Source organism: Malaclemys terrapin, chromosome 4, assembly GCF_027887155.1.
Source record: "Malaclemys terrapin pileata isolate rMalTer1 chromosome 4, rMalTer1.hap1, whole genome shotgun sequence".
In the NCBI taxonomy this organism is placed as follows: Eukaryota; Metazoa; Chordata; order Testudines; family Emydidae; genus Malaclemys; species Malaclemys terrapin.
The window spans coordinates 114,218,106-114,245,435 of record NC_071508.1 but is presented as its reverse complement, the minus strand read 5'-3'; the positions used below and the strand labels follow the sequence as shown (position 1 = coordinate 114,245,435).

General features: G+C 47.1%; 1 protein-coding gene across 1 annotated transcript in view; it reads right to left on the bottom strand.

Annotated features, from left to right (window-relative positions):
• The window catches only part of NRXN3 (neurexin 3), a 1,374,011-nt gene that overhangs the window by 714,224 nt on the left and 632,457 nt on the right, over positions 1 to 27,330 (bottom strand). The gene's annotated exons all lie outside the window — the stretch shown is intronic.

The following is a 27,330-nucleotide window of genomic DNA, read 5'->3' as shown; positions in this document are numbered from 1 at the left end:
ATTTTCAGCTATCATTTCTGCAGCCTTAATGAAGCCTTTGCCAATAGAATGATGCAGGATTTTGGACTGTGACAGGACTTTGACTGAAGTAATTAAACCAAAAAGTTTTTTTTTTTAAAACAGCATCCTAAATTATTTATCCCCAAGTCAGCACTGGGTTGCTCAATGCTTAGCTGACTTGGACAGATTTCTCCTTAGATGGAGGATTTGCAGTAATTAAATACTACATATTTATTTATAATAATACTTTGCACTTTATAACAACATCTTTCATCACAGAATCTCAAAGTGTATTACAAAATATTCATTAGCTGTCAAACATCCTTGTCAGACCAGTGAAAGATATTAGTTGATTTTTCACCCACTGCTGAAATGCAGCCACTTCTGTGGTGGAGCATGACACCTGCTTAGCACCAGTATTAGTATCAGAAACTTGATTCTAAAAGTATCAGGGGGTAGCCGTGTTAGTCTGTATCTACAAAAACAACAAAGAGTCTGGTGGCACCTTAAAGACTAACAGATTTATTTGGGCATAAGCTTTCGTGAGTAAAAACCTCACTTCTTCGGATGCATAGAGTGAAAGCTACAGATGCAGGCATTATATACAGACACATGGAGAGCAGGGAGTTACTTCACAAGTCTTGTGAAGTAACTCCCTGCTCTCCATGTGTCTGTATATAATGCCTGCATCTGTAGCTTTCACTCTATGCATCCGAAGAAGTGAGGTTTTTACTCACGAAAGCTTATGCCCAAATAAATCTGTTAGTCTTTAAGGTGCCACCAGACTCTTTGTTGTTTTTGATTCTAAAAGTTACTCTTCGTCCAATCAGGGAACTGTCATACAGTATTGTGTCCAATCAAAACAGTTCATAGACAAAAGCTGAATGCTTGCAACTGACTGCTTTTGAACAAGCTATAAACCAAGAACCAATCACAGAATGATTGTGTCATTTACTGCCCTGTCTGTGGGCACTTTGCAGAGGGAAAGAGAAGGGAAATGCATCAAATGATACCTTGCCAAATACAGTCCTGGAGCTTGCAGGAAGCAGGCAGTGTTTTTATAGGAACCCAGTGCATTCCACTGCAATATATCTTGTGAGCAGGTGGGACTGTATTCACCCAAGTCCGGCTGTAGCTCTGGGGCTTATCTTAGTATTGAATTTGAATGCTGAAATTATCTGTGGTGCGTCAACCCAACATTTGCTATGCCAGCAATTTTGGCTGTGTGATGTATTTCTTATATTGTCATTTTATTGTGCATGTGTAGCGGGTACTGTGTTTTTATGTTCCTGCTCTAAGGAAAGTTGAAGCAATAAAAACGTGATTGATTGACATTGTGTCTCCATACCATGACATTGAAACAAGGAGTCATGCCACCGAGTACTACTGCCAGCCAAGGGAGATTTTCTGTGCTGAGATCCTGAGCCCCTCTCCAGTGATTCACCCTAAATGCCCACAGCTCGCTGGCCAGAGTCCTCTGCATTCTCAGTTCCCCCAGCAGAATCCCCTGCCCAATCACACTAATGAGGAAGGAGATATTGATGGGTTTTTCTTAGGTGTCTTTATCTGCCAGGGGGAACAGAGCAATTTCCCCAAGTCAGGAGCCTTGCAGCAAGACAGACAAGGGGCTGGAAAGTGATTTCATTTCTTGGCTAATTTCTCCCCGCAAGGATGCTCTTAGACAGTTCAGAGCTCCTCTTGCCCCTTCCGTCTCCTCTCCCAGTGACAAGTGATCTGGTAGTTTCTGTTCAGTGAGGATTAAGAACTTGAGAAAGGCTCAGCTTGGATGTGACCTAAAAGCCTGGCTGCCCATCCCCAGTTGGACAGCTCGCCTATCTCCTTTCCTCTCTCCCTTCTCCATGCCCCATCTTACGCTCGCTTTCCTTCCCACCTACCCCATTCCTTTGGCTCCATTCTTCCCTTCCTGTGACCCACCGAGCTCTTTCTCTCTGGCCACAATTCTCCTCTCCTCAAAGCCCTAGTTGCCCCCAAATCTCATCTCCCTGCCCTCTAAAAGGCACCTTCCTCTGAAACCACCAATGGGCGACTGAACTAAGGGAATAATCCCCCTCTTCCTGAACCCACACCACCAAACTGCCTCTTCTTGACTCCCTCCCCCTCCCACTCCCATCCCGCTCCTTAGCTCACATCCTTCCAGGCCTCTGGGAGAGAAGAACTCACTTCTCTCACTCACTCTCCGCTAGGTTGTTCAAGGCTCACTCTCTAGTCTGCTGAGTGACCTTGGGCAAGTCACTTCCCTCTCCATGTCTCAGTTTCCCTATTTGTAAACTGATACGGACCACCTTTGTAAAGCCCTGATCTAAAGATGAAAGATGTTACATATTATTAAGCCTGGCTCAGAAAAGCCCCACACACCTGAAGGAATACCCCCCCCCCCACACACACACACACCCCTCACAGAAAAGCCCTGGAGCTTGTGAGATGTGAAAAGACTGCCTGCCCAGCAGAGAGCACTGGGCTCCTCATCTCCCATCTCCCTGCACACACTTGGAGATGGAATTAGGTGGGAGGGCTGTGCAGGGGCGGCTCTATGTATTTTGCTGCCCCAAGCACGGCAGTCAGGCAGCTTTCAGCGGCGCGCCTGCGGGAGGTCCGCTGCTGACGCAGATTCAGCAGCATGCCTGCGGGTGGTTCACCAGTCCCGAGCCTTCAGTGTACCTGCTGCCGAATTGCCGCCGAATCCGCGGGACTGGTGGACCTCCCGCAGGCTCGCCGCCGAAGACTCCCTGACTGCAGCCCTCACAGCAACCGGCAGGCCGCCCCCCACGGCTTGCCGCCCCAGGCACGCGCTTGGTGCGCTGGTGCCTGGAGCCGCCCCTGGGGCTGTGAGAAGTGAAAGGCTGGTGAAAAAACAGGGAGATTATGTCGAACTTTCTCCACGCCCACAGAGAAAGCTGGGTTCAACCTGGGGGGTGGGGGGGGAAAATGTTCCCTCCTGCCAAACCAGTTCATCTGTCCCTATCCCCAGTGCTTCCCAAAGCCATCACAGCCAGACCTTCCTCAGCACTGCCCACTGGACACAAAGCTGAAGAGTTATGACAAGCAAGAGCAGATGCTCTATGTGTTCTAGTGCAAAGAGAAGGGGACTACGACCCGGGACTCCTGGGTTTTAGTCATGGCTCTGCCACTGATTTGCTGAGAGCCGTTGGGCAAGTGTCACTTTCCCTCTGTGCCTGAGTTTCCCCAGATGTAACATGGGATAATAATGTCCAACTACTTCCCAGGGTGTGATGCAGCTTATTTAATTAGGGTGGGATTGTGATGGGCTCTGTCCAGGTGCACAAAGGGAGGGGGAGGGCACACAGAGTTTCCCCCACCTTGTGTTCCCTACTGAGGAACCAGCCCCAATGGCAGTCCCTGTCCTCTACTCAGTGCAGAGACTTCCCCCCCCAGGACCCTCCCCCGAGGAGTGCTAGCCACCTCCAAAGGGAGAAGGGAAGGGATGGAGTGCAAGTGGGTGCATGGTGGCAGAGCTAGTTGGATGCGTTGGGGAGAGCATGCTGCACCCTCACTTAAGGGACGGAGCAGCACATAAAACTCTAGGAAGCACAGTGCCATTTAGGATTGTGGGGCTCCACAGAATATGCAGTGAGGTCAATGCCTCAAAGGCCCACTTGGGCCCATAATGTTTGAAAGGCGCTGTCGAGGTACAAAACAGGGGAAACACTTTAGAGCTGAACCTAGTGGAATCTGGGCCATCTTTAAGAGTGAGATCAGAAAGGAAAACCTTCTTTTTGATTCTGCCCCATAACAACACCACCACAATTACCTGGATACAAGGTATTTTTGCTTAAAGAAAGGTAAACAAACATTTTTCATTTCCTCCACAATTTTTTAAGTTGTGTGTCCACAATCAGATCTATTGTTCATAGGAAAAAAATGGAATTCCACTCAATGCTATATTAAATTTTATGCCCACTAAACTTTACCAGCAGAGAATAAGCAGTTTGTCTGTTTTCCATCTTTTCATTATACATTTTTATGCCCCTATGTCTTTGCCTGTTAGACTCCAAGGACTGGAAAACATATTCTGAACAGTTTTACCTGGATAAACACCATATAAAATACAGATATTTATTGGCCTCACACAAATTTTACTACATTAGCAATAACAGGAGATCACATTTAGATAAATAGATAGGAGCGCTAGTAATCAATATCTATACCTGACTGTTTCACACACACACACACACACACACATATATATGTGTTCCACACATGACTTTAATTAACTTGTCCAGAACTTGGGATTCCATGGGGATACAAAGTCGGCAGGATCATTAAACCCAATCATATTTTCAGCCTAGCTGATATTTCACTAGAGCCATTCAAATCAATTTACCCAACAGAGACATTTGTCCCTGGCCTGTCACCATGGCCCGTACTGAACGTCCTGCACTTCTTTATCTTTTGGCAGGGCCATCATAAGCGAGTGACACAGAGGGTGATGTATGGGAACTCGAATAAGTTATAAATCCTCCATCCCTTCATCAGCTGTCATCTGGAGTGAATTTACTCCGGCCGGCCTTGGCAACAGCTCCCTAGCTGTGCTCAGAGAAAGTCAGCTTTAAGATGACACATTCTTTGAGGTGAAGATCTCCTATGCATTTGGGAACAAATGGGCCCCAGGATGGGAAGAAGCTAACCTTAGCTGCCGCCTGTGGATAGTTGTGTGATACCCACACAGGTGGAGGAATAGTACCAAATCCAGACATGACCACACTACTGTCATTTGTTGAACTGTACTGTTAGGAGCTGGGTGAAACCTTGTTATGGGTTGGGTTAAAGCCCTGTTGAGGTTGATAGGTGTGAACTCATCCTTCAAATAAACTAAACATAAGCCCCAACTAAAAGGTGTGTGTGTGAACCTGCCCAGGAGCTTTTGGATGAGTATTGTTTTGGGTAGGTGTGTGTGGGAGTAAGACAGACCACACAGAATATGCCCAGCCTTGACATTGTGGCTCATGCGCTGAAGAAACTCAAAGCACTGTCTACAGTTATTTTTTAGGGTATGTCTACACTGCCCATGTTATAGCGCGGCCGCGGCAGCGCTGTGACGTGGGCAGCGTAGTCACGCTTTATCTCCAGGGGACAGCTCTCCCGGTGAAAACAATATTCACCTCGAACGGGCGGTGGTAGCTTTATCATCGGGAGCCAAGCACTGTCTACACTGGCGCTTTTCAGCACTAACACTTTTGTCACTCAGGGGTGTGTTTTTTCACACCCCCGAATGACTAAAGTTTTAGCGCTGAAAGTGGCAGTGTAGACACAGCCTTAGAGTGCGGACACAAGCCCCACTATCCCAGTCTGTTGACTCAGACTGGGTGGCTTGCTACTGCAGGCTGTAGAGTAAACAGATCACAGACAAGAAAAAAAAGACAAGAAGAGCCAAGCAGGAGTCTGTCAGCACAGGGTGACCCAGGCAAAAGCTAGAGAGTGTGCTTTTGGGTCTGGTGGTGCCTAAGGAGGCATGGGGACTGTAAGCTAAGAATCTGCTTCTTTTTGTTCTTGGTTCCATCTGCATTCAGACACACAGGACTTTGCATGTTCCTTGTGAGTCAACAAGACTGCATCAAAGAAATACTTATTAGCAATTTCTACTCCCAACTGGAACTATAATTTCTACTTTCAGGGTACCCAACTTTGCTTATCCACTCAGGTCAAAAGGGGCAACAGTACACAGAGAGCAGCAGAGAAACTCAGAGCCACCTGCTCCAATATCACAAGCCCCTACATACTTCCACTAGTGGAAAAATCTCTGTTAACAGTTGATAGCATTAAGTGTTCACTCTCCCTCTGGGCCTTCAACCACTAGAGGGTGATATCACCCACACAGACCTACAGGTCAGTTTACATTCCCTAGAGGGCAGTGATGTGCACATACCCCAGTAAGTCTATCCCAGTAAGCAGGCATTTCCCCAACTTTAAAAACCAGGACTAAACTGCTGTTTAACCACAAGTTGAATTAAACCCATTCCAGTTACTTACCCTGACCTAGTCCTGTTTTATAAGGTAATAGTCACTCCACAGGCCCTGTGGAATCACCTCTGCCCATGGGGGAGCATGGACGAGACCAGTTACACCTGTAGTCAGCTCTGACAACAGCACAAAACCAGTAAGGAAAATGCTTGCCTGTTGTAAGAGAAGAGGTCGCTTGGAGCTCTATATAAGGAGATTGAAACCAAAGGGATACTGGATGTTTCTTTACAGACACGGTGGAGCAGGGGAAAGATCCTCAGAATATCTGCCAGCTTTCTTTGCAAATGCCCAGTTGTGGGCTGTGCTAGGCCCAGCTGAATTGTTGATGAGTCTGACACTGCTCTGCAATCCCCTCCCTCATTGCAGAAATGGAGAATAGTCAGAAAAGAGCTGGATGGGTGCTTCAGATAAAGCACTGATTATACAGCAGGAAACCTTGGATGACAAGGTTTATGGGGGAGGAGAGTCAGACTTGGCCAGTCCAGGCTACTTCTTTGCATAAAGCACTCAGCCATGACACAGTCCTACATTTCATATCCTCACTAATGATATTCCTTCCTCCTCGTTTACTGCGATCAGCATAGGACATGTCTGCTGCAGGCAGTTACAGCAGGGGGCAACTGCTGCTTGTCTCTGTTGTATATGACTGACAAATACAACTAGTAACCTCCGTGTGCCTTAGCACTCTGTCCTTGCCCTCGATTAACAGGTGGTTGCCAGAGCCATGATCCACAAGTGCCTCTGTCCTTCAGAGTCGGATATAAACACTAATGAAAGGGACTCTTCACCACTACACCAGAAGACATGGGTACCATTTGTGGAGCATCCGCTACTACTGCCAGCTCTGGGATCTCTCCTCTAGCTAAGGAGCACTGTGCCTGTTATTGGATGTATTCTGTTTTCCAGGGCTTGACCTTTATTTGCATTCAGACACACCAAAAAGCTTCTTGACAAACATGTTTTTAATAATAATAATACAGCATGTTCAAATGTCCTCCCACAAAAACCAAACAAAGCCAGCTTTTCAAGACTCAATTACCAAAAAACGCCACTATGTCACAATTAGCTGTAATAGTGTGGAATGAAGAGCACAGTTAGGTCATAGGGCACAATAGGTGCAATGTCTCTGAAGCACTGGTCTGTATCAGTCTAAACAGGCCATTGGAATGATCTGGAGCCAAAGATACTTGACTAGATGAGTCATTGATTTTTCTGTCTGCTAAAGGTATAGAATGATACATCTTCATGTAATAAGCAGAGCAAAGAAACCAGCACTACCCATATGTCAAAATCCCTTTTGCTTTAGCAGTTATAGCACCGAGAGTCTCTAGTGAGGGGAGACCTTCTCACTGTTCAATTCACAGGCCCATCCCAACCGGCTCAGGTCTGCAAATCTAGGCTGTAAACCTCACTGCAATTGACTCTCATGGAGGATTTCACTATTTCAGCTAGCTCTGGAACACTGCAAGAATAGCTTTTATATATTGTTTTCCACACTCGATTCTGGCTCAAACCATAAAATACCAATGCAGCATGAGACCTGGCCCTTTCCCCTCAGAAAAAAAAAATAATTCAGATCTTTGCAAATCACAAAATGTTTAAAGTTTTGTAAGGGCTTTGAAGGAAAGCTTGCATCAGTTTTTATGTGAATGGTGTCCCGCATCCCTGACAGCATCAGTGTTAGGCCTGGTCTATACTAGGAATTTATATCGGTATTAAAAAAAAAAAAATGTACACCCTATAGCTAGACTGACCTAACCCCAGTGCAGACAAGAATTCTTCCACTGATCTAGCTACTGCTTCTTGGGTAGGTGGATTACTTCTGGTGACAGGAGAAGTCCTACCTACGCCAACAGGAGTATCTACACTGAAACGCAAGAGCAGTGCGGCTGCAGCAGTGCTGCTGCCATGTTTTAAGTGTAGACATACCCTTAGAATACCTTGAGTTAGAATCACCCCCGCACATTGCTCTGTCCCCCCCCCCATACACAGAGTCATCTTGATAGTGCAGTCTCATCATAAAAGCAGCAATCTCTCCTTCGCCATACACACATCTCATTATCCATCCTTAGTATATGGCTTGAGTAATGCAATTTACTTCAATGTCACCAAGAGAGACATGCTCCTCTGGGACTGTCATTACCATAAACCACAATCTGTTGCCAATTTGTTTTTAAAAAAGGGGGTGGATAAGGCCATATAAACTTCTTTATAAACAAAGACAAAGCGCTTTGTGGCCCCATCTCACTTTATTCTGGTTTTAGCAGTCCCCCTGCTACCGCTCTTTCCCCCTCACTGTGCTCCGCTTTGCATTTTGCCTCCCTCCATGTTTGTCTTTCAATGCGCCCACCATTGCAAAGTGTTGCCACTGCCCATCTGTTCCTGGGTTTGTGGGAACTGTGCACAGCCATTTCCCCAGCGTGTTTCAGCTAAGCAGCCCTTTTCGATGGGTATGGGCATATCTGTGCCAAGTCCAGCCAGACCTCCCCAGAGAGCTCTCAGAGCTAGCAGATGATGGATGTGATAGTAAAACAAGGCACCAATGTGCATGTGTTTGTCTTGCCTGAATGGACTACCTCAGGCTGTGATTTAATAATAGCACAGCAGCTTAGCAGAGTTAAGCCAGACAGTAGATTGTAATGTCTATGGGGCAGGGACTGTCTTTGTTATTTGTCTGTTCAGCGACTAGCATAATGAGGCCTTGATCTTTGACTGGGGTTCCTTGGCACTACTGTACAATAAATAATATGTGGGTGAGAAAGGTCAAGGGAAAACTCAAGGTGCTACAAGAAGTGGCGAGGGGGACGAGTAGGAGGATGTGATGGAGGGTCTGGGAACCTGTCTGTAATTCATATTATTTCACAAGGGAAAAACTGCTTGGAGCAGAAATAGATAAAAACGAAAGTTTTAAACCAGAGGCCTGAAGAAGTGGGGACCTGAGCTGATGGAAGACTATCTGGAATGCAGCCTGGGAGTTTGATCTTTCAAATGCTGAAGTATGCTATTAATCATCGTTATGGGTCTTTGGGCTTGTCTGCCCTTACAGCGCTGCAGCTGCGGCGCTTAGTGAAGATGCTACCTATGCCAATGGGAGACCTTCTACTGTCAGCAGGTACTACACCTCCCCGAGAGGCAGTAGCTATGGCCATGGGAGATGCCCTCCCATCGACACAGGGCTGTCTACATAGGGGGCGGGGGGGGGGGGGGGAAGGAAGAGGTTGGTATAACTATGTCACTCAGGGGTGTGGATTTTCCTGAGCGACGTAGTTAGGATGGTGTAAGTTTGTAGTGTAGACCAGCAGTTCTTAACTGGGAGTACACGGCCCCCTGGGGGGCCGTGAGTCCTTTCAGGGGGGCCGAGGGGCCCCACGGCTGAAACCTGGTGCCAAAGCCGTGAGCAGCGTGGGGCTGAAGCCGACTCCACCCCCAAAGCCAGGAGTGATGCAGGGCTGAAGGCCCCTCCCCTGAAGCCGGTAACAGCACGGCGGTAAAGGTGGTGCTCCCCCCCCCCAAAGCCGGAAGCGATGCGGGGCTGAAGGCAGCGCTCCCTCCCTGAAGCCAGGAGCAGCGCGGGGCTGAAGGCGGTGTAGCGGAGCAGTTTGTGCCACAACACTGGCACCCCCACCAGCTCTCCGAAGCCGGGAGCAGCGCGGTACTGAAGCTGGGAGCCCCAGCGCCCCCCCCCCCACCCCAATGAAGTGGGAGCCACACTGTGAGCCCCCCCCGCCCATACACAGCCCCTAGCTACCGCCTGCCTGTACCCTGAGCTACTTCCCTGCCTGCACACATCCCCTAGCTACCCCCTCCCTGCACCCTAAGCTGTGTTCAAACTTTTTGAACTGAGTCTCCACTTTGAGTTATAATTTTTGGTTGCGTTCCCCCACAGCCCAGACAGGCTAGGTGGCCTCCTGAGTGAGTAAAGGGGTGAAGGTGGCATTCCCTCTCTGGACCCCACTGTGCAGAGCTGGCTCAAGCCCCACTGGTTCTTCCCCCCAAAATAGAAGTAAAACTATGCCTATGCCCAAGAGTCCCCACCCCTGGCTTGGAGCCCTGAGTTCCCCCACCCCCACTGCTGGGCCCTGGAATTTTTATAGCATGTTGAGGGGGGCCTCAGCAAGAAAAAGGTTGTGAACCCCTGGGGCAGACCAAGGCTGTGTATCCTCAAAAGGCCATCTCCAATGCAGTGGGCATCCACATTTGTGTGTGTGTTTAGGTGACTGGAGAACACCGATTTGGAAAGTGAGGCTAAACAGCCCTGGCCCAAGAGAGGCATTTCTGGATGCAAGCTGACCCAGATGGAAGGGCTTGATAGGAGATTTCAAGACACACAAAGGGGGTTAGTATCTAGTCAGAAAGTGATGCTGACAGGCTGATCCCAGGGGTCAGAAAGGAGATTGCTTTCAAGGGTATTTAAGCTATTCCCTTTTTTCCCCTCTGTGACTAAACAGAACATGCCTTATCTCATTTGGTTTATGAGACGTGTAAATCTGGAGATGTTAAACAAATGATTTCTTTTGTTTTAATTCTACATTGTCTCGGTTTTTAATCAATCTTGTTTTTATTAAGATTGTCTGGGTAATTACAGCAGTCGTCATCATGGATCAGCGAACCTGGTGACCTCTAAGGAGAGGTGTTGAAGGATAGAGAGTTTCTGGAACACACAACCTATCTCTCTCTCCCCCCACCCCCCCCCCCGCACTGGTGTCTGTTTCCAGTGAATTGCATTGCGGTCAGGGTGCAGTGGATGAACACAACAGAAAGACCAATGCACCAAGCAGGAGATGAGGGTTGCTAGTAGTGCTAATCAGACTGAACCAATGACCCAGCCTGGGGCTGGGGAGGTGGCACTGTGCCATTGGAAGCACTGGTCTTCCGGTGGAGGCAAAAGAGGATCATGCCATACTATTATTGTGGTTTTATAACGTTTGTATACATTTTATCATGAATTATTTACAGCGCTCCTTGTGCGTGGGAGAGCTTCTAAAATGTACAATTACCAATAAAATTCTGTGATTGTTAAAGAGATCCAAAAGGCACTTCTAACATGAGAAAAAATGCTGTATCCAAATTCGGGGGTGGGTAGGTTACATTTTGCTTCCCTAAATTCCACCTGCAGTTTCAAGAGGGTCTGGGATTCTCCTTCATTTCTTCCCTTAAAATTATTGGGTAGCATTGTTAAACAGCCGCTGTATTCCACCCCACTGGTGGGGAAAATGATCCTTGTGTCTATATAGCCCATAAAGATATAGGCCATAAAGCACTTTGCAATGAAAGGTGCTATAGACACCCATGACTATCAAAGCGTGATCACACACCACAGAAAGCCACGTGGAGCCTCTTTCTCTGTTGCCTTGCATCTGTGTAGTCATTCCCCGGCTGCGTAGCATGGGTGTAAAACACATCTGCTCTTATTTGGTAGTGTTTGAAAGTCCACTTCAGGCAGATATAAATGACTACGTAAGGTCCACGGCAAGGAAGAATCAGGGGCCTTTGTGTTTATAAGAAAATCCCACCCTTTGGCTATGCAAGGAGATTTGGGAATCTCTCTTAAGGGCAGAAAACTGCAGAACAACTAGAAACAGACATTGCCCAGCACTGCACTTCTCATTCTAACTCCTGTCAGGGCATGACACTGTTGTTGACTACCAGCTCTTCTTCGTACAGGAAGCTGAAAGCATCATATGGCTTTTTACATCAAGAAAAAAAAAATCACATTCCAACCCTCTCAAAAAGAACTAAATGATACTAAAGAGCTTGTTAAAAGGAAACAGCCAGCACTAAAATTATATTTTAAGTCATTTCCTACAGCACTGATACCAACATAAGGGTATTTAAAAATTAATCAGCTAAAAATCTAATTGACTTTTCCTCACTGATGTTTGTTTGCGCTTTGCATTTCACTCCACAGGGGCAGCAAAACTGGACTGATCAGTTTCAATTCCTGGAACTCATGGGCCAAGTCTAGGATGGAGAAAACTATTCAGTTAACTCAGGGGTTCTCAAACTGGGGGTCAGGACCCCTCAGGGGGTTGCGAGGTTATTACATGGGGAGTCGTGAGCTGTCAGCCTCCATCCCAAACCCTGCTTTGCCTCCAGCATTAATAATCGTGTTAAATACGTAAAAAAAAGTGTTTTTAATTGATAAGGAGGGGTCACACTCAGAGGCTTGCTATGTTAAAGGGGTCATCAGTACAAAAGTTTGAGAAACACTGAGGCTACGTCTTCACTACGGGGGTGTGTGTGGGGGTGTCGATTTAAGATACGCAAATTCCACATATCCGAGCCTACTTACCCCGCTGTTGAGGACGGCAGCAAATTGACCTCCGCGGCTCCCCCATCGACGGTGCTTACTCCTACCTGCGCTGGTGGAGTACAAGTGTCGATTCGGGGATCGATTGTCGCATCCCGACGAGACGCGATAATTCGATCCCGGAGAGACCGATTTCTACCGTCCGATTCAGGCAGGTAGTGAAGACGTAGCCTGAGTTAACTTATGTCTCAGAACTGTAGTTAAAAGGGAACTCTGTAAATGAGGTGTGAAGTACATTAAAGTTAGCTGCTTTTTGGGTTTCCAACAGTACCAGGGAAAGGTTTATATACATAAAAAACCTGATTAATTCACTTTTCTTTTCTTATGAGGCTTTGTTCTCTCTTCCCCTCCCCTCTATATTTCATTTATACATACACATATGTATATACACTAAGTGGTGTGTGTGAGTGTGTGTATCTACACCCACCCACCCACCCAGAGCAAGGGATGTAAACTCAATTGATAGGGCCCCCATTTTAAAGATGCCAGATCCATATGCACGGCTCTGCAAGTGGCTCATATTATTCAAAGTTCATACATACAAAATAATAGTTTTTTTTCTTCCTTGTAGTTGTTGGGGTGGGACACTACTCCTTACAGTCCTGGATCCTTAAAATCTACATACAATGCAGGATCAAGGCTGTCTTTTTTTCCAGGGTCACAGTGTTCAATAGAATTCCCCCTCCAGGGCAGTTTCTAAGCACTCCAAGAATTGTATAGTTGGCACCTGATGGTAGCTCCATTTTGGTAGCTCCATTTTGGTAGACTAGGAAGGGAAGACAAGGGGATCAAGCAACACTCCGTTCATTCAGTCACCTTCTAGAAAATCCCCCTCAGATTTCTTGAACCTCTTAAAAATGCACCAGTGTGGGACCCCGTGAATCATGCAAGCTCATACCATGTGCTGACTCTCCTCATCTCTCATTCCCCAAACTGTAGTCATTTATACTGCAGTAAACAGTACATTAGCTACCAGACAGCTCCTAATCTGTCATCCTTTTTGTTAGGATCCACTCTATCTACTCAACAGATGAGGCTCCTTGAACAGACTTCCCCTTTTCTAATGAAGTGGCAGACGAGTAACATGGCTCACTGTCTGCGCTCTGGAGTCAGGCCAGGACCAAAATAAGGTTACAGCATTTAGCCTCCTGGGTCAGCACCCCCTCAGCCCTGAACAAACGTTCTCAGCAGCACAGGTGGACTGACAGCCCTCTCTCCATAGAGCAGGTATGACCAGGGCAGTGGCAGGGCAAGCTTCCCCAACACCCTCCCCATCCCTCACTGGGCTCCCTTGCAGGGTTAGAGGGGAGCTTAGTCTCCAATGCCCAGTCAATCCTCACTTTCTGCTGAGCTTGTCAACACAAAGGGGACAAACAGGGCCACTGGAATTGGGGATCTGTGCATGTGAGAGTGCACTACAGACAGCACTTGCCTGTGAATCAGACTGAGACCCTGATTAATTGCATACAGGCTACTAAGCACTATTTAGTCATTGACTACAATCTATTACATTCATTCTGACCTGTGAAAGACTCCATAGCCTTTCACTGACAATGCAATACCCTGGCCTGTTCCCCCTGGTGTGTGTTGTTTTAAAGATGCACCGTTGCCTCTGAATTGCAACAGGTATATGCAAAAAGAAGAACAGGAGTACTTGTGGCACCTTAGAGACTAAGCTTATGCTCTAATAAATTTGTTAGTCTCTAAGGTGCCACAAGTACTCCTGTTCTTCTTTTTGCGGATACAGACTAACACGGCTGTTACTCTGAAACAGGTATATGGAATAACTTACTGCTGGGGGAGTCTCAGACTACGTCATTCAGTGACAGGGACAGAGCCCATATTTCCACAGGAGAATTCTAGTTGAATTGCTCAGTTATCCATCTCAGGTTCTTGCATGGCCCCTGTAACGAGGTATATTGGCCCTTTAAGAGTAGAGGGTGCCAAAAAACACCGTTCCAGGAAGCTGATGCTAAAAAAGGCCCAGGAAATGGCCTGGTAGTGGGATGAAAGGAAGTGGTCCAGGGGAGTTAGTAGTTGGATGGGGAGAAAAACCCAGGGCCCTGTCCCAGAGCCTGGGACCAGGAGCTCTGTAGTGTACTGCAGGGCTCCCCTCTCTTCCAGGCAGTGGGAAGGTGCTCTCTGGAGTAGGGCAGTATACAGACAGCCTTCTCCCTCAGAACAGGGGAGACACTGGTAGGAGAAGGAAGCGAGAGCCAGAATGCTGAGCTCCACAAAGAAATGGCTACGAGTGGCAAGCCTGTGAGGAACAGAGGCTGGCAGAAGAGCTCCATGTGGGTGGCAGAAGAATCAGAGATGTGTGCAAACTCTGGGGCTGTAGTGCAATGCATTTGACATTAAGGTTTATGTGGAACTGTTTGCAGTCATTAAGTGGAAGGTGTTACTTTTTAGTCATCAGGGAGACTGTGTAGAACTCATAATGGGATCCTGAAGAAGCAGCACAGAGGGAGGGTGCTCAGTAAGTGGCAGCCCCATCGCTGTATTATCTGCACACCTTGGGATCTTTAATGTATTTATTCTCACAATACCCCAATGACACAGGGAAGTGCTATTATCTTCATTTTACAGGTGGAGACCGGAGGCACAGACCGACTAAAGCTGTGTCTACACTATGGACCTTATAGCAGCACAGCTGTACTACTGCAGCTGCACCGCTGCAAGATCTCCCATGTAGCCGCTCTACGCCAGCAGGAAAGTGCTCTCCCACCTGTATAATTAAACCAGCCCAATGAGTGGTATTAGCTATGTCGGCGCTACAGTGTCTCCTGCAGAACATTGCACTGTCCACACTAGCACTTTTGTTAGTGAAACTTTTGTTGGTCGGGGGTGTTTTTTCAAACCCCTGACCAACAAGAGTGCTAATGTAGACAAAACCTAAGTGACTTGTCTACTGTGGAGCAGGGAATTGAACCCAGGTCTCCTAAGCCCTAAGTTAGTGCCCTAATCACTGGACCATCCTCCCTCTCTCCAGCCAACAGCTAGTGGCATTTGTCTCTCTGACTCCCTTCTTTAGAGAAACAAACTTTTTTTTAAACTCAGAAGAATAATACAGTAAGACAAAAACTCTTTCAGATCTTTGTGCCAAGTGACTATGAGGTCTGGATGAAGCCCTGCAGTAAACCTGAGAAAAACACTCCTCTTCCCCCCACCCCCCACTAGTTTCAGAGGAGACTGAAAAAATGTGAATGCTCTTGGTGAATAAAATTGTCACACTTTGTCCTTCTACAGTGTCCTTGAGCCAAGGGTCCTCAAGCCTTATGAACATTCATTAATTTAGCCTCAGCTCTCCATTTTTCAGATCAGGAAATTGAGGCCGCCAGAATTCTTCAGGCCCTCATCACCTCTCCGCTGGACTACAGCAATGTGATATACCCAGCTGTGAAACCTTCAGTATTTAGGAAATGTCAGCTACTAATAAATGCTGCAATATATCTCCTTAGCAACGCAGGCTACCATGAGCACATAAAACCTGTCCTCCACTCTCTACACTGGCTTCTTGGAGAATTTTGAATCATGTTCAAGGTCTCACTCCTTATCTTCAAACTGCTCCATGGCCTGGGCCCAGGATACCTAAAAAAACCCAAAAGTTTAAAGCTCTGGGACGAAGACCGTGGTCGATAACTTCACTTCTCTGGCACAATGGGACCCTCAGCAGTAAGGAGTAAAGCTTGTCTGTGCGGGAAACAGAATCTCTTCCAGGGATGCTCTGAGACTGGGGAATGAACTCTCCCAGGAGCTAATGACTATTGCAAGCCTCGCCTCTCTCCGCTCCATGTGCAAGGTGCATTTCTTTGACCCTGCCTTCTGTAATATAAACACATAGCAATAGATATATTTAATTAACCAACAAAAAAACAGCCACCCCAAAACTCACCACCCAACAAGACACCGCACACCACGTGCTTCTCCCTCTGGGGAGAGCATGAAACAACATGTGACAGAAGTGTTGTCATGTTGCTTAATGCACTGCTAGAAGGTGCTCAGATACTACATCGATCAGCACGGTATCAAAACCTATATAGACTAGACTGGTAAATGTATAAGGAAAATCTGTGGCAGAGTCAGGAATAAAAGCTAAAATCTCCCAACTCCAGTTCTATGCCTGAATCTTGAGAGCAACCTTCCTCCGTAGCAGCAGTAAGCTCCAAAATGTCATGACTGACATTTCCAAGGGATAGCAAGTGCCAAGGCATGTTGAACTTCACCCTAAGTCCATAGATTGTGCTGACAATGTATCAAAAGTGTAGTTGAGAAAATTTCTGAGACCTTCCTCCATGAACAACTACACGGAGAGGAGCTTTGATTGGGCTCCACTGAAAGGTGAAGGATGACAGCTCCTGAGAGAGGGACCTTAGGAGCAGCCAAACCTGGAAAGAAGGGTTCAGCTGAATTGCTGTTTCATTATTGTTAAAGCCAAAATGCAGGAAGCAGGTGAGCATGGACTATATAGCGCGTGGACTTTGTTGTGTTAGAGCAGTTGGGAAAGACACCTGCTCACACTGTTAGACCATATGGTCTCATTTTCCTACTTAGCGTCCATATATAAAGCGGGGAGAGTGCCTGTGATGAGCAGCTAAGCGTGGATGCTAGGATAAGGATGTCATGGCACATCTGAGCTGCATCAGCTAAAATCCAGTGCAGTCAGGCCACAAGGAGATCAGCTCCAGGCCCACAGGGGTTTGCAAAACTGTGACCTTTCCAGCATGCAGATCCACCGGAATTTGAGAACAGAAAGAAAGCAGACAGTTTCCATGCAGGCTGAGAAGTGCAATAGAACCACACAGTTGGCCCTATCTATTTTTAATATTCCTATACAGGGCTGTGCTATCCTTTAGACCTTGCCATTGGGGGATACATTCCAAGAAACTTCACATCAATATCAACCCTGAAAGGTATTTTGGGACCGTCTAAAATGTCCTGCAACTGGAAATGGGATTGTCCCAGGAAGAGCAGGATGGACCTAAAGAAACCTCAGGCAAGCCCCTTCTACGTCACTGCATAATGCCCAGTCTGGATGCTTAAGGATGTTTTGAGAGCAGAGTCTGAGGGCAAAGGGTAGTGGGAAACAGTCCAAGACCTTCAACAGATTATCACAGAGATACTGCACCAACTCTACACTAGGCACTGTGTCAACTTTTCGGGGCAAGGGCTTTGTTTTTTTAGTGTCTGCAATCTCCCCCATTCATAATAAATTCCTTGGTATTACCCTAGGGAAAAGGTCTAAGTGTCTCACAGTCTCCCACCCCACCAGCTGCTCTTCCAGCCACCATGCAGAGCTACCAATCCAAGCCACCAATCTGCTCCAAAACCAATAATACTTAGTGCTCCTTTCATCTGCAAAGGAACTTCAGGCACTTTAAGAACATTAAGCCTCATAAATTATTGACCTGGTGAGGTAGTGTGGTCCAGCAGATTTAGTTCATAGCTAGGAGACAGGAGCTCTTGCATTCCAGTCCCAGCTCTGCCACCGACTCCCTGTGTATATCAATCCCTGAGCAGTGGCGTCATCCCTCGTGCTTCACTTTCCCCAGCTGTACTGTGACATTGACCTGCCTCCTGGAGAGTGAGAGAGTTTTCGTGTCTGCACAGTGCTTAAAAAATATAACACAACTGTGCATACGGACTAAGCATGCTTTATCTAGATTTGTAAAAATATAAACTGAGCGCCTATGCAGAAGCGCTAGGATCCCTTGATAGTTAAAAATATATTCTAGCTGCAGCAATTTAAGGTTCCCCTCCACAAATTCCCCCCTCCCCCTGAAAAAATCTCCACCTTTACAGTTAGTTTAAATTAGATAGGCATTCAGCCCACCCATTCTTCAGAGACACTGGCCAAATGATCTATTCTACCAGAGATGAGGGAGGGACAGAGCCAGGAACAGAACCCTGGCTTCCAGCCCCCTGCTCTCACCCCAAAGCTTCAGTCTACAAATCAGCACTTTATTTTCAGCCTTTTGGACAAAGAATATCTTTGCTTCTGTAAAACCTCTGAATTAGCTCCCCTTAGCGCTCATCTGCTTGGTGCTAACTGAGTCAAGTCTTGCTGTTAGGTTCAGCTCCTGTCAGCCACTCAGCACCTAATTCCTCCCAAAAACAAAACAAAACTCCCAAACCCCACCCAACCCTTCTTAAAAAAAATAAAATACATAAAATAAAAAGACTTCTGGTTCTACCTCATCCCCTGCCACTCTATTTGGTCTGCCTCCCAGAACTCCCCATCAAACACCCTGCCTGTGCCATTCCACACGTTCAGAAACCATCTCCAATTTCCGGGCTTGGTCAACATGCTCTCCTTGGGGATGCATATCCATGTCATAGATGAGTTCTCCAAACCAAGCCCTCTGGAGAACCAAGCCTCCCACTTGCCCTCCAGAAGATGCTTGGGCCAGAGGCTCATTGCCAAGGCTTCTCCCATCACATATTATGGTCTGGCTGAAATCTCATCAGGAAAAAAATCCTCCAAAGATTTCATGAACATGAATCTGGTGACATTAGAGAGGCTCTTCCTGGGCTGAGACTAGGAGATCCCAACTACCACCCTAGTTCTTAAGGACTTCCCTCCAGCAAACCAGGGATCTAGATAAGGGAATATGAAATCTGATCCACTTGCAAGGAGCTGCACTGGCCACTGGCCTGATGTGGGTCCAGGTGAGAAAGTTTTCCCTTTCAGGACAGAATCCTCTCTGTTCCTTTAGAATGCCTCCAGCAAACCAAAAGACATCATGAATGATTCAAAGGGACAGGCATCTTCCCACTGGGTGAGTGTGGTGAGCCTCCCAGAAGAGTCCCCAGCTCTGGACAATGTCCCTACAGCACAGTGTATGGAGAGATCATACCCAACAGCTAATGCACAATCCACTTCCCCAGATGACAGCGCAGACCCAGCTCACCATTAGTTGAAGTGTCTAGCAGTAGGATGTATCTAACTGCATGCCTGATTGAATGCCTCCTCCCCCCGTTCTTGGGCAATGGGGATTTTTTTTTTTAATGCCCTTAATGCAGTTGACACTTGTTCAAAAGGCCCTTCTCCTCCTCACTTCTGTATTATAAATGACCAATTACCTAATCTGAGGTAATGCAGGCTCTGGTCAGGGCTAATGAAGACGCGGTGGGCGAGATCCTGTTCGCAGCTCACAGTCCCATTAGGGAAGATTAATCACCTTTTAACTCACATTTCTGCATCTTGGCTCCAAGCGGTGAGAAGGCAGAGAGGGAAGCATCTATCACATTAACCAAACATCACAGCAAATGCTCTCCAGCTGATTGGCCTCAGGGCATCCCGCCCCCAACAGGAGCAGGAGGGACCCAAAAGGACGAGCAGCAGTGGCACTCCAAGGAAGCTCATGGGGTGGGCTAGGGGCCCATGGTGGAGAACTTCCCTCCGGCTAGATCCCAGACATGCACCTACAAGAAGATCTTGCTGCATCTGCCTGAAGAGGAGGTGTAAAGGTGGTTAAGAGTAATGTTAGATCACTAGCAGTCACCTCACTAAACTACAGGTGTCATCTATTCAATGTAGGATGCTTGACAGGTTGAAGGGAAGTGTAGGTGAGCAGAAACAATCTGCCTAAGACATAGTAAAAGCCTAACCATTTGTTGCTACCCAGTAGGTTATGATGCCTTCAGAGATTGTCCTAGGCAGCCAAGTAGTGTAATCTAAGCTATGCATTTGGAGACTATTCACTACCATAGCGTCTGAGCACCTGACAACCCTCTCTCCTCACCTAAACCAGAACAGCCCCCAGTACCATCAAGCCAGAGGTTCTGTCACTGTGACACAAAGTCCTAACACTGATCCTGGCTACCCCTGGTCTGATATTGCTCTCATGGAATGAACTCCTGGGAGTGTCACACTGTACCTCATTCACTTCCCAGAGAAGAATACATATCTTACATGACTGCGGAGAAAGTTGGGGACTGACAGCCCTGGAAGATTTGAGTTCTGATTGACTGCGGCCTAATGCCAGATAATTACTGCAGCAGTGGAAAGGAGGGAAAGAGAATCCACATCCTATAATTGCCTTCAGCACCAGAAGGGATAGGCCTATTAAAGAAAGAGTAGCTGTATAGAGCAAACTCTACTGATGGGCTTCTGTTGGTTGAGTTTTCTGAGCATTGTCTCTTTCAGTGCTGTTGCCAATGTATTTTAAACCCACCAGATGGTGGCAGTGCCAGTCCCCCATTAAGAGAAGCCCCCAATCCCTTGTCCACATCAGCTTTGACAGAGGAGGACTCTCCCTTTACACATCCATGTGGCCTCCTCACACACCCACTCACCAAGCTGATTTTTCTGAGTGATAGAATCATAGGACTGGAAGGGACCTTGAGAGGTCATCTACTCCAATCCCCTGCACCCATGGCAGGACCCAGTATTATCTTAGTCTTCACAGCTTTTGAGATCCTTCAGCTTCCTTGGCTGGCTGGCGATGATTTTCCAGCTCCTGCTTTAACATCTTCTCGTGACAGTTCTACCAGGAATCTCCTCAAAATATGGGAATGTAGAAGCCAAAATAATGCAGGGAATATTAACCCTGCCTCCCACCCCCAATTTGAAATAATTTACAAGGCATCGGTACCTGCCACCCCCAGAGACGTCCATGATCAGAGAGGAGAAGCCAGTGCACCTCAACTGAGCCTTTGGACAGAGTGATGGAAAGAATGAGAAAGCTAATGAGGCAATTGCATTAGACTATGAGAAATCCCCCATGGCTCCCCATCACTCCCACCCAGGGCAGAGCAGGAGCCCTGCTCACGAAATGTTCCCACGCATCTGCTCAGTACGTTTATGGGAAAGGTCTGAGGGTATTTCATGCAGATGAAAGGCGCTGTGTTGTCCTCTATTGATGCAGAGAAGAGAGACAATGAAAAATGCTGAATCAGTGTGCCTCAGCTCCGACCTGGATATCAGTCCGTTAGAAGTGGGTGAGTAAAATTCATTCAACAGATAATTCCTTTTGGGACTGGCTGGGAGGCAGCCTAGTGGCACTGGACTGGGACTCTGGTTCTATTCCAGCTCTGCCACAGACCGACTGGTGATCATGAACAAGTCCCTTCCCCTCTCAGTGCCTCTTCCCCTATCTGTAAAATGGGGATAATAATATTGACTTCCTTTGTAGGGTGTGTTGAGATCAAAGAATGAAAAGAACGATATAAAAGTTGGGTATTATTACTATTCTTTGGCCTGTGAACACAGCACAGTATGCACAGATGTAGTCATTAGCGGCAGTTATTCACACATTTATTCAAGGAATAATTCTTGCACCACAGCAGATCACAGTGAATATTCAGAGTTTGCACTGTGCTAGTTACTAGCATGATTTCTGTTCCCTAGGCTGGAGGACCTTCCAGCTGGTAGCACAAATGGACACTGCTACAGTCAGACTTACAATGTGAAATGTGTGTTCAGTGAACATTCAAGCTTGACATTTGCTTTTTGAGAGGATTAGCCCTAGTAAAGCTCAAGCACTCAAGTATGTGGGAAGCAAACTCCAAAGAATCAGGAATATGCTTGGATCAAAACTGGCTTTGAACCAATATAGGTGAGCACGTTTTTTCCATCATTCATTTGGCGCTGTGTGCTTACAAGACACACAGACTCCATGGTGCTCTCAGCCTTTGGCTTCTCTGCTCTGATATCATAGAATCATAGAATATCAGGGCTGGAAGGGACCTCAGGAGATCATCTAGTCCAACCCCCTTAGATATCGTGAATCCCAATTAGAGCCAAACACAGGATTTGTTTTGATGGAGAAACCTGTCCCCAGTAATTGGCTTGAAACTTTTCCCCAGCCCCCCCCAAGCACATTCCCCACAGAAGCTACATATTAGCCATCAGCTGGTCACAATGGTTAGCTACTGGCCTGGGCCAGATCTGAAGCAGTGGATGGCTCCATTGCTAATTCCCTGAGCCATCCATGTCCTTTCATCACTTCAGTGCAGTTTTAAACAGAAGCTCTCCTTGACAAAGCAGACTCATTGCCTGCTGCACTTGGCAGCTCTTACGATTGAAAAGACGCAGCATGGCGCCAGCAGCAAGTGCCAGAGGGGACTCAGAGCTCTGTTAAAACAAACAAACTAAGCAAAAACTACAAACAAGTGAGCGAGCAAGTAAGGCGCCAGGGAAACTTTGCTCAGTGTGTAATAGTTTAAAGACTCAGTCCCTGGAGAATTCAATTCCTTCTGCTCTGATGTGCCCTCCCGCTGTTTAACTGTGAGTTGTGTCGGCTCACAGCTGCTGCTCTTGGCAGGCCCTGGGCTGCCATCAGACAGAGGCACATCTAGAAGATGAGAGGCCTTTCCCCCGCCGCTTGAAATGGCAGCCCCTGAGTCCGGGTGGCAGAGCAGCGGATGGAGAAAGTACTGGCCTAATGCAGATTTCCTAACAGAATGAGCCAGGGCAAAAGCCAGACCCAGCTGCAGCTGCCGGTCAGTCAGATGAGACGTCCCCAGGCTGATGTTTACGCTGAGTGCAGAATGCAGAAGAGTTTACTGGGTCGGGTGCCATGTGGATCCGAACCAGAGCACCAGATCCAAAACCCCCTTAAACTTGGGGGAGGAGGGTAGGAAGTTTTCACCCAGATCCTGGCCCTCATCTCAAGGCTTGGATCCTGCTCCAAGAGATGGTTCAGAACTGGAATGCCATAGCCAAAACCTGCTCAAACTCTCGGGGCGCATCCTGATCTAGTTGTGCATTCTGTGACTCAGGCCAATCTCTACTTGATAAACATTAGATATTTCAGTACAATATCAAGCAGAGGTTAATGTGGTAAGAATCACACCCTTTGAGGTGCTAAAGAATGTCCCTGCATAATCAGGAAACACTCAAGTTAGCTAAATATCCACAGATACTAAATTCCAAAACACTAAGCCTTAATTTGCAGCTGTTGTACTAAAATAGGCATAAGATATCCATGTGCAAGGTGCTCTGGGACATACTGATAAACCCCACAACAATGCCACTCAGCCCTGGTTTAGCACTAGCACATCTCGGCACTGCCAAGTTCACACTTCAGCAGAGGTGTGGGATCGACAGAGAAATCACCAGGGGAACAGCCTCCAAATGAAGGAAAAACACCTGCCCGAGCAGATTGGAGGGTCTTTTAAAACAGAGCTGTTGGTTTTAAGCCTTAGTTCTGGGGTAGGGAGTGAGGGTCAGGAAGAGATTTGTGTTCTCTCATTAGGTAATTAGCGGTGACTTCAAAAGCTTGCTAGAGGCTCTGAGATGGAAAACTCCTCTTGCCCTAGAGAAGATGTATTACACAGCATTTACCGTGGTTATTTACAGCACAGCCCATCGGATTAATGGCTGCTGGTAGAAAACTGTAGATTCAGGAGGTCAGGTCCAAATGAGCCCTGAGCTAAGTGAATAACCTTTGCAACAATGATGGAAACTGTCGTTATTTAAAGAAATGCCATCGAGTTTGTTTAAGGCCCAAAGTTTCAGGTGCATGGAATGTGAAGGTTGAAGAAAACCTGACAGGACAATGACTTCATTTGCACTGCAACTCCTCCTCTCTCCTGAGTGCTGCAAACCCAAATCTTACAGCATCATGCTACAGTGCAAGAACCAGAAAGCCAAACCATAAACAGGAAGTGAAAACAGCAAATCCAGTTTCACTGTCCAAACTGGGCAAAGTGCAGACAAAAAACAAACCACATCAGCAGTGAGAAGGAAATCAGGAGTCTTATCCCAAGAGGTGCTGAGATCTGCTGCTACTGACTTTGCTGGGCGTTGTGGGTGCTCCACCAGCTGCCAGGACCAGGCTCTAAAGAGTTTAAAAAAAAAAACACCTCTTTTCAACCCCCACTTATGCAGGTAAGGATTTGTGGTTTTTTTCCCCATTATGGGGCCCCTGGAGGGTGGAAGGGAAGACAAGTAAGATAGCAGATTGGTGGCAGCAGAAAGATAGGAGAGCAGAAGGACAAGCACTTTGGAAATGCTGAGAACAGGGGCAGTAGAAGATGTGGAGAAAAATTATTCACTACCGAAGCATCAGGAAATGAGAGGTAGCTTTGTGATGATACCAAGTGTATGTGTAGTATAGAGGAAACAGCTACAGCTATCACAGGGATGTTATCTCGGGGGATCGGAAACGGGATCTGGTCTTTCACCTCTAAATGACTGGCTTGAATCCAGCCACAAGGCTTTTCTGTGAAATGAGTTGGTGCTATCCATCCAGTTCCTAGAAAACAGGTGGCCAGGCCACTGAAAACCACCCTCCACAGAGACACTCATTGGTTCTGTTATCAATCATCTCAGTGACAAGGTCAAGTACTGAATGGACCACAGACAGTCAATTCTCTTTTACCCATGGAAGTTGTCCCTCTCTGTGAGGGTGACACACAATGGTAGCAGCCCAAGTGGAAATTCCAGTAGACTACATTTTATCTCTGTGTTGGCTTCTAAGGATCAATCTCTGTTTATTTCTACTGGAAAGTCAGTAGCTGCAGGAGACCAGTGTTTCTCTCTTCCAAAACCTAGTTGCAAGCTGGATCCAGTTGAAAACTGTTTAACAGGAATTTCCCAGGGAAGTGGCTGTGTGTTGGGGAAACTCAGAACTGCCACTGATTGTGCTTTATCTGCTCTGTGGTTGGAGGATTTCGTCCCTATGGCTGCACCTTCGTCACCACTAAAATTCTTTGGGAAAAGAAAAAAAAGTCATTTTGTGTGACTAGACAGACCCCCACAACACAAGAGGTGCCTGCACTGTTCTGCTTTTCTGTTTAATAGAGCAGTTCCCAAAATGTAACATCTCAGAGAAGCCTTCTGTGGGTTCCCTAAGCCCTCATAAGTGATGGCAAAGCCACAGAGTTGGCTAGGCAAAGAAGGAAAATGGAAACTGCCGAGGGCTGTACACTGCCTGAGGTGACTTCGGAAAGCCTCTTTGTGGGATTAATTTGGAGAGGAGAAAAAGGCAGCCGGAGAAAAATAGATTCTAACTTCATTTCAGTCTGCTCCTTTCAACTATTCACCAAGGACCTGGGAAGTCAAACGATGCACTGTGGACAACCTGCATGACCACAGCACCATCTAGTGGGAGTGAGGAGACCAAGCACTTCAGCACTTGAGACACCTGCTGCCTGGCTTTTCAGCAGCCCCCTCTTCTAACAAATCTCTGTTGAATTTGTGCTTTATTAAAAATAATGTTCATTGCAGATCTATAAAGAACGAATGAACAAACAACTCCCTATTTTTATCTCCCAAACTCATCACCGTTAACATAAACACTGGGGGCCTCTACATAAATAGAGACGCGTGGGCAGAGAACCATCTGCAATGAATGTTACTTGCCATCAGTCCTATTGTAGCTGTGAGCACCCTCTTGTTGCAGGCCTTAACCTACTGTAGTTATGATGAGCACTATCACCAGGCCTCAAAAGCATAACCCTGTCAAACTTAGAGCAGTCCTCCAAATTGAATCAGCCCCGGGAATTTTCATCTTCCTCATCCAAAAAGAAAAAGGGCCCTTTCGAGTTAGAAGGAGAGCTGGAGAGAAACCCCAGAGGTACATTGTCGCCCTCCACAGTATCGGCTATCAGTACTACAGGCATCGCTGGATAAAGTGTTACTGAGTGGCAGACATCGCCTGGTTCACTCCCTCCCCCTCAAACTACCTGGACAGAAATGTGAACTTCCTGGCACCAGAGGAAGTTTTGAATGACTAGCTTGGTGTTCTCTCAGGCACTGGTCTTTTGGTTGAAATTTACCCCACTGTAGGAGGTGCGATGCATCAGGTAAAACTCCTGCTAAGGGCTTAAGCATAGGCCCTTGTGCTGGTGTAGGGTGACCAGACAGCAAATGTGAAAAATGAGGACAGGAGGTGGGGGGTAATAGGAGCCTATATAAGAAAAAGACCCCAAAATCGGGACTGTCCCTATAAAATCAGGACATCTGGTCACCCTATGCTGGTGTTATACATGGAAAAGAATTTGGCCCTTTCTGCTGCATCCCAAACACTCTGTAAGAGTCCAACAAACAATCTCTACCCACAGAAAGGTTCTACAGCCATCTAAGTTCTGGCATGAAGATCTGAGATGGCTTTTATTTCACCCTGAGCCCCAGAAATTGGCTTCAAGGCTAGGGCCTCAACATGTTCCTTGATGCTACGTCCATTCTACTTTAAACGAACTGAGCAATGGGTCTTCCAAAGCACTTCCCTGCAGAGGCTACTTCAGAGCCTGGTGGATGCCCCTGTTGGGGCATTTCCTCAGATACATCTGAACTTCCTTGCACTTTATAAGAATTTATATGAGAGGCATTTCTAATAAGCAGGCACAGGGCCATCCTTATGATTTATGGGGCGTTATGCAGTATTATTAAACTGGTGCCCGCAGACCCCCAGAAGAATCGCCCCCCAATTGCTGACACACACTGAGCTTCATACGCAGCAGACATTGTGGCAGCCTGGGCTCACAGCCTGGTAGGGGAGAGGGGAGGTAGGAAAGGATACCGAGCCTCCCGGCCCACCTCATGGCAGCAGAGAATCACAGCTCCCCGCAGAGAACCCTGTACTCGCTACCTCATGCAGAATGAGCCGCACTGGCGCATTCGGTTCTGTGAATACGGCCCCTGCCTAAGGGGACTGCAGGACGTGCTTGGTGTGTGGGAGCCGACCTGCTCTTACCTGCTGTCCCGGTGGTGCCCCAAAGTTTTGGGTGCCCTACGCAGCCGCGTATGCTGCGTATGCCTAAGGACGGCCCTGAGCAGGCATAAGCTGAATGACACAAACCTTCAACTTCACACACCACCACATTATGCTGGTCTGAACGTACTGGTGCAGGTTTTGATGTTAACACACAGAGTGAACCTACTCTTGCAAAGGGCAGGAGAAAAGAGAGAGAGATACTGCTGATTTGCATACATTATATGTAACTCACTGTCCCCAGTACAAACTCCTACCATGAGCTGGGGCTAAACAATGGGAAGCATGGGGGGATCTGCCTCACATCACCTCTCATTGTGAAGGCCCTTGTAACCCCACAGAATGTGAAGTATTGTT